This window comes from Piliocolobus tephrosceles, chromosome 8 (assembly GCF_002776525.5).
Source record: "Piliocolobus tephrosceles isolate RC106 chromosome 8, ASM277652v3, whole genome shotgun sequence".
Taxonomy (NCBI): domain Eukaryota; kingdom Metazoa; phylum Chordata; class Mammalia; order Primates; family Cercopithecidae; genus Piliocolobus; species Piliocolobus tephrosceles.
In genome coordinates this window covers 45,089,902-45,097,716 of record NC_045441.1, presented here as the reverse complement: position 1 = coordinate 45,097,716, position 7,815 = coordinate 45,089,902, and the positions used below count along the sequence as shown (strand labels likewise).

General features: G+C 45.9%; 1 protein-coding gene across 1 annotated transcript in view; it reads right to left on the bottom strand.

Annotated features, from left to right (window-relative positions):
• The window catches only part of LOC111529418 (zinc finger protein 679), a 35,892-nt gene extending 28,560 nt beyond the window's left edge, over window positions 1-7,332 (bottom strand). The window contains exon 1 of the mRNA XM_023196315.1: window positions 7,154-7,332. The gene's annotated coding sequence lies outside the window, so the exon portion shown is untranslated. The remainder of the gene's footprint in view (window positions 1-7,153) is intronic.
• Window positions 7,333-7,815: the final 483 nt, after the last annotated feature.

Below are 7,815 nucleotides of genomic sequence, written 5' to 3'. Positions count from 1 at the left end.
TCCTTCCTTCCTTCCTTCCTTCCTTCCTTCCTTCCTTCCTTCCTTCCATTCTTTCTTTCTTTTGACGGAGTTTCACTCTTGTCATCCAGGCTGGAGTGCAGTGGCGTGATTTCGGCTCATGGCAACCTCTGCCTCTCAGGTTCCAGTGATGCTTCTGCCTCAGCCTCCCGAGTAGCTGGAATTACAGGCTCATGCCACCAGGCCCGGCTACTTTTTGTAGTTTTAGTAGAGACGGGGTTTCACCATTTTGGCCACCCTGACCTTAGGTGATCCACCCACCTCGGCCTTTCAAAGTGCTGGGATTGCAGGCAGGAGCCACCTAGCCTGGCCAATTTTTTTTTTTATGCTAACATTGGGATTATTTAGTTGTTCTTTTTCAAGTATTTTGTGGATTAAAGTTATGTTTTTTATTGGACATCTTTTACTTTTTCTTGATATAGAACTATATAGCACTATAAATTTGTGTTTTAGAACTGTTTTTGTGGGTCTGTCTTTTTTTTTTTTTTTTGATCCCAGGAGTTACCGTATGTTGTTTCTATCTTCTTTTTTTGTCAACATGCTTTCTGATTTCCCTTTGGTTTTTCTCTTTGACCCATGGGTTGTTCAGGAACATGTTGTTTACTGTGTACATACTTGTGAGTTTTTAAATTTTTATTTGGCTATTGATTTCTACTTTTATTAAACTATAATTTAAAAAGTTGATATGGCCGGGTTCAGTGGCTTAAACCTGTAATTCCAGTACTTTGGGAGGCTGAAGTGGGTGGATCACCTGAGGTCAGGAGTTCAAGACCAGCCTGGTCAACATGGTGAAACCCTGTCTCTAGAAAAAAATACAAAAATTAGCCGGGCATGGTAGCACATGCCTGTAGTCCCAGCTACTCGAGAGGCTGAGGCACGTGAATTGCTTGAACCCTGGAGGTAGGTTTCAGTGAGCTGAGATTGTGCCATGGCACTCCAGCCTGGGTGACAGTGAGACTCTGTCTCAAAAAAGAAGTATATTACATGAGTCCCCTAGACCTAGAAGGTGCTGCTGAGGTCACCACTGGGCAGGGCATGAGAGGTATATTAGTCTTCTATTGCTCCATAACAAGTCCCCACAAATGTAGTGGCTTAGAACACACCCATTTACTAGCTCGTGGTTCTGTAGAACTTATGGTTCAGAGTCCAGAAGACTCCGCTGGTCTCTCTGCTTTGGTTTTCACAACGCTAAAGTCAGTGTATCAAACACGCTGGGCTCTCATCTAGAGGTGCTGGGAAGAACCCACTTCTACACCCATTCTGGTTGTTGCCAGTTTCCAATTCCTCATGGTTGTAGGACTGGGATCCTTGTTCCCTTGCTTGCTGCTAGCTAGGACCCGCTCTCTGTAAGTAAATGTTTCCCCACATTTTACTCAATTTGCCCCCTCCATCTTCAAAGTCAGCAAAAGTGCATTGCATCTCCTCCCTACTTTGAATCTCTGACTTCCTCCTCTGCTGCTGGCCAGAGGAAGCTCTCTAGAGGTGGGCTCTGAATTCTGATTCCCCTGGGAGATTTGCCTTTGCACTGTTTGAGTGCACACGTTTGTTAAAGATCTCACACCTACTCTGTTATTTCTTTGATCTCCTAGGGCATTCTGATGGTCATAGTGATTTTGAAGGCCAGGCTCCTCCTTCCTCTGAATTGGGTCAGTCAGTGAACCTTCTTGCTGTCCCCATGAAGGGTCCCTGTTATGTCCCAACGACAGCCCAGATCTGGAACTCAGCCCTGTTCTATTCTTGGAACACTCATTGCTGTGGTGTTGGTGGGAGCAGCAGTGGATTCTAACGAGGGTTTGAGCCACCCCTCCATCCTCTTCCCAGTAGCACTGAACATGTCACTTCTCACAGCTCCTTCATCCTTTTTGACTCTGTTTCTCCTCTCTCTTCCAGTGTCCCTTCTCTCAGTGCCTTACCTTGTCCCTGTTTCTCACAAGTCAGCCCTGTGTCTCCATTTTCTTGTGTACAGGGATTCCATTTTCCCCACCTCCAGAGTAGATCTTTCACACTTCTGATGATTTGGCTAAGGCTTTGCTGTCACTGCCTGTAAGGATCTACCAGATTAAATCCTTAAATCAAGACCACCCTACTCCCAAGTCTTTGTTTTGCAATGGGAATGAAGGTGAAGGTGGTTTCCTTGCTCCACCTTCCCCTGTTATGGATGTAATAAATGGAAGTACCCAGGACCACACAGGAACACCGAGGCTGGGGGAAGAACACGCCCCAAGCAGGTTACAGGGAAGCAATGACCTTTAAGGGTGACTAGGAGGATGGAAACCATATCCTAACTGAGAGGAAAAAGGTTTTTTTGTTTTTTGTTTTGTTTTTCTTGAGACAGAGTCTCACTCTGTCATCCAGGCCGGGTGCAGTGGCGCCATCTCAGCTCACTGCTGCCTCAACCTCCCAGACTCAAGTGGTCCTCCCACCTCAGCCTCCCAATAGCTAGGACTACAAGAGCATGCCTCCATGCCCAGCTAATTTTTAAATTTTTCTTAATGATGAGGTCTCCCTGTGTTGCCCAAGCTGGTCTACGACTCTTTCTTTTCTTTCTCTCTTTCTCTTTCTTTCTCTTTCTTTCTTTCTTTCTCTTTCTTTCTTTTCTTTCTTTCTTTCTTTCCTTCTTCTTTCTTTCTCTCTTTCTCTTTCTCTCTCTCTCTCTCCCTCCCTTCCTTCCCTTCCTTCCTTCCTTCCTTCCTTCCTTTCTATCTTTTCTTTCTTTCTTTCTTTCTTTCTTTCTTTCTTTCTTTCTTTCTTTCTTTCTTTCTTTCTTTCTTTTTCGCTTGTTTTGACACAGAGTCTGACTTTGTTACCCAAGCTAGAGTGGGGCAGTGGGGCAATCTTGGCTCACCACAACCTCCCAGATTCAAGTGATTCTCTTGCCTCAGCCTCCCAAGTACCTGGGATTACAGGCGCACACCACTACTCCCAGCTAATTTTTGTATTTTTAGTAGACACGTTGTTTTTACCATATTGGCCAGCTGGTCTTGAACTCCTGACCTCAGGCAATCTGCCAGCCTCAACATCCCAAAGTGCCAGGACTACAGGGGTGAACAAGCACGCTGGCCTATGACTCTGTTTATTGGGCCCTGCCCTTAAGGTGTATTGTGACATACCTTTGGATTAATAACTTAGGAATGTGACTTACTTCTGTTCCCTAGGACCTGTCTGCAGGCAGCAGTGAAACGATTTCTGAGCACATCACAGGGGTAATGTGACTCTCTCCTTTTCCCTGCCCCAAGTGAAGATTGTGACATGTCACCAGGCCCATTATCTAGGCAATATGACTCTTCTGTCCTGCCTGGGCCCTGATTACAAAGGGGATTGTGAAAATCCCTGGGCCCAGCACCCAGATAATATGACTTTCCCTTTCCGCCTGGGCCTCGTCTACAGAAAAGACTAAGACATATCACTGGGCCAAGCACCCACATGATGTCACTTGCCTGCCTGCATTCTGCCTACAGTGGTATTGTGACAAATCCCTGGCACAGAACCAAGGTAACATGACTCACCTACCTGGTTCCTGCCCACTGATGGGATTGCGACATATATGTAGGTCCAGCTCACAGGCATGACGATAACTGTCGTACAAGGACCCAGCCAATAAGGGAGATTTTTACTCATAGTTAGACTTATTACAACAGGTATGCTCCTGGATATTCTACATATAGAGAGGTCACAGACTATTGGGACGCTCATGCATATTTTATAAAGACCTGGGGTGGTACAAAGATGTTGTCACAGGCCAGTGCACGTCTGAAATTGTGACTCCCATAGGCACACCCAGCCACCAATTAAGATTTCACCCTCAACGCATGCATACAGCCCACTCTTGAGGTTCTCAATCTCACACCTGGGAGATTCACTCTGTCACCCAGGATGAAGTGCAGTGGCACCATCTCTCCTCACTGCAACCTCCACCTCCCGGGATCGTGATTCTCTTGCCTCAGCTTTTGGACAAAACTTCAGCACTCCTGCTAGGGTGTGTCTGCCCTACTAAGACACTGTCTGCAGGTGGAGTTGAGGCTCTTATGTATGGATCCTGTCTACTGTTGAGATTGTGAACCGCACGCGCAGACTCAACTCACAGGAGGTGTTGACTCCCATACCTTCAGCTGGGACATGTGCAGGATTAGAAATTTTATTTCTGGATCTTTGCGCGAGTGCGATTGTGACATATACCTTTGCCTAGCACCTGATTGCTTTTACTTTTTTGCCTGGGCCCAGCCTATAGTTGAAATTGTGACATATACCTGGGCTACATAGGTGATGTGATGCTCCTGCCGGGACCCTGCCTTGAGGAGAAATTGTTTCATATCTCTGGGCCAACCACCTGGTGATGTGACTCTCTCCTTCTTTCTAGGCCCAGCTTACAGAAGGCATTGTGACAGATCTCTGGGAGATGTGACTCTACACTCCCGGCTGGGCCGAGCCCCATTGAAGATTGTGACATATTACTGAGCCCATAAACTAGGTGACATGACTCTGCTCCCCGGCCTTAGCCACAATTAAAGGGGACATTGAGACATTGCTTTGTCCAGCACCTACATGATGTGACTCTCCTTTCCTGCCCAGGTTCTCTCTACAGAAGAAATTGTTCATATCACTGAGCCAAGATCCAGGTTGATACAACTCTCCTCCTGGGCCCTGTGCACAGGGGAAATATTGGCATACTCCTAGCCTAGCTCCCAGGTGTTGTGAACTTCTGCCTGGTCCTTGGCCATATGTGAGATTGTGACATATACCTCAGCCCAACTCACAGGCATAATGATGACTGTCTTACCTGGACCAAGACAATAGAAAAGGTTTTGACTCTTCTTAATAGGCTTATGGAAATAGGCTATTACTGGGTCTTTTACTTGTAGAAAGATCAGAGATTACAACACTCGTGCATATTTTATAAAGTTCCTGAGTGGCACAGAGAGTGTCATAACAGGGCTCAGCACGCAGGTGGGATTGGGACTCTCATAGGCACAGCCAACAGTAAGGATTGTCACTTTGCCACATGGACACCGCCCAGTCACTGCTGAGGTTCTGAATCTTACACTCAGAGACAGTCAAAAGTTGGAACTGTGACTCTGATATGTGCATCTGTTCCACAGAAAAAGATGATGACTCTCAAATATTCAGCACACGTGTGAGGCTGTTACTATTCTACCAGGAATGTCTGCAGGGGTCTTGGGGCTCTCACGCAGGAGTCCAGGTCACCACTGAGATTCTGATTTGCAAACTTGTACCCAACTCACTAGTGCTTACTCCCATACTTGGTGTTGGGACCAATGTGAGATTGCGAATCTAATCTCTGGACATTCCTGCAGGTGTGATTGTGACATACACCTTTGCCCAGCTCATGAGATTTGATAATTTTGCCTGGATAAAATACACAAGACAGTGACATATATTTGGGCCACACACCTTGGTGATATTACTCTTCTGTCTTGGCCCTTTTCTTAGGGGAAATTTGGACATATCTCTGGGCTGTCACCTGGGTTGTGTTACCATCTTTTTCTGCCTGAACGTGGCCCACAGGGGAAATCATAACATATTTTTAGACCCACCCCCTAGGTGATGTGACTCTTCCCTTCTGCCTGGGTCCTGCTTCCAGTAAGAATTGTAATATATCGCTGGATCCTGCACCCAAATGATGTTACCCTCCTGCCTGGGCCATGCCTAGGGTGGGCATTGTGACATTTCTGGGCCCAACATTTAAGTGATTTGAGTATCCTCTTATGTTCACAGCATGCATTGTAACATATCACTAAGCCCAGCATTCAGGTGATATGGCTTTCTTGCCATGGCACTGCACACAAGGAGAATGTTGACATATCCCTGGCCCCAAATTCAGATGATATGACTGTTTCACCTGATCCACACTCTGAAGTGAAATTGTTACATATACCCAGGCCCAGTTAGCGGACATGATAATGACTCTCATGCGTAGACCCAGCCAATACAACAGATTTTTTACTCTCCTGGCTAGACTTAGGGACACAGGTAAGGGTCTGGCTTTTCTTATAAAAGGTCACAGGAAATTATGACACAAATATTTTATAAAGTCCATGAGTTTTATGAGCTGTGTCATAATGCAGTCCAACACGCAGGTGAGATTGAGACTCTCATAGGCACATCCAGCCAACAATGGGATTATCACTCTTAAACCTAGACACAGCCCACTGGTGAGGGTTTAAATCTCACATATGGTCACAGACCACACTTGGAATCATGACTGTCACATGTGGATTTGGCCACAGGTCGAAGGGGAAGTCATTTCTTGACTAACTCAAAGGCACAGTGTTGTCTTTTATACTTGGACCAAGCTAATAGAAGAGACACTGAGTCTCATTGTTACACTTGGGAAAATGGGGATGGTTCTGGGTTTTACAAAGGTCACAAAAAATCACAACACTCATGCATCCAGTATAATGCCCTATGGTGGTACAGAGAGTGTCCACACAGCCCAATACAAAGTTCAGACTTATTCTCATATGCACAGCCAGTTGACAGTAAGAATTGTCACCCACACATGGGCAGATCCCACTAGTGAGGTCCTGACTTTGCCTTGTGGACACAGTTCACAGCCCAAATTGTGACTGTCATATGTGGATCTGACCACAAGTAAGATTGTGACTGATTTCTGGACCCAGCTCACAAACATGGTGATGACTCTTATATCTGGACCCAGACAAGACAAATTATGTTGACTTCTGCCTGGGCTTAGGGTAACCGGTAAGATCTTGGATCCATAGAAACATAAAGCTCTCAGAGCAGAATTCCACTCTCAAGCATGCTGTGTGAGGATCTCAGATGGTACAAAGAGTGTCATAACAGAGCCAAAAACAGAGAAGAAATTGCGAATCTCATGTGGATACCCAGCCAATAATAAGCATAGTCACTCCCATAGAGACACAGCTCACTGTAGAGGTTCTGAATCTCACACCCAGAGGCTATGAAAAGTTGAAAGTTTGACTCACATACATGCATCTGGTCAACAGGTAAAATAGTGACTCTGAGACCAAGTTTCTGCACCCTAGTGAGGCTGTGCCTATCTTATGGGGACACCGTTTGCAGGTGGAGATGGAGCTGTCATGCACGGATCCTGTCCAGTGTTAAGACTGTTCTCGTGTATTTGGATGCAACTCACCAAAGGTGTTGACTCTCAGACCCGAAGCTGGGAAATATGTAGAATTCTGAATTTTATTCCTGGGCTTTCCCGCAGGTGTGATTGTGGCATACACTTTCACACAGCACCTAATTTATTTTAATAATTTGCTTGGGCTCAGCTAACAGTTGGGACTGTGACACATACTTGGATCAAGTACCTAGGTGATGTAACTCTCCAGCCTGGGCCTTACCACAGGGTGCATTGTGACATATCTTTGGACTTATCACCTATGTGATGTGACTCTACTGTCTTGCCTCATCTTGGCCTCCATTGAGAATTGTGGCATATTGCTGGGCCCAGTACTTAAGTTATGTGATTCTTCTTTGCTGCTTGTGCTTTTAGAAGGGATTGTGACATATTGCTGGGCCAAAAACGTAGGTGATGTGACTCTCCTGCCTTGGCCCTGCCTTCAGGAAAAATTATGACTTGACTCCGGGTTTATTACCAAGGCGATGTGACTCCCATCTCCTGTGTGGGCAAGCCCAAAAGGGTCACTGTGACATACTTCTGGGCCCCTCACAGAAGTGGTATAACTTTTCTTTCATTCCAGGACCCTGGTCTCATTAGAAATTGTGAAATACCTATGGGCCTATAACCTAAGTAATGTGACTCTCCTGTCCTGCATGGATCCTGCTTACAGG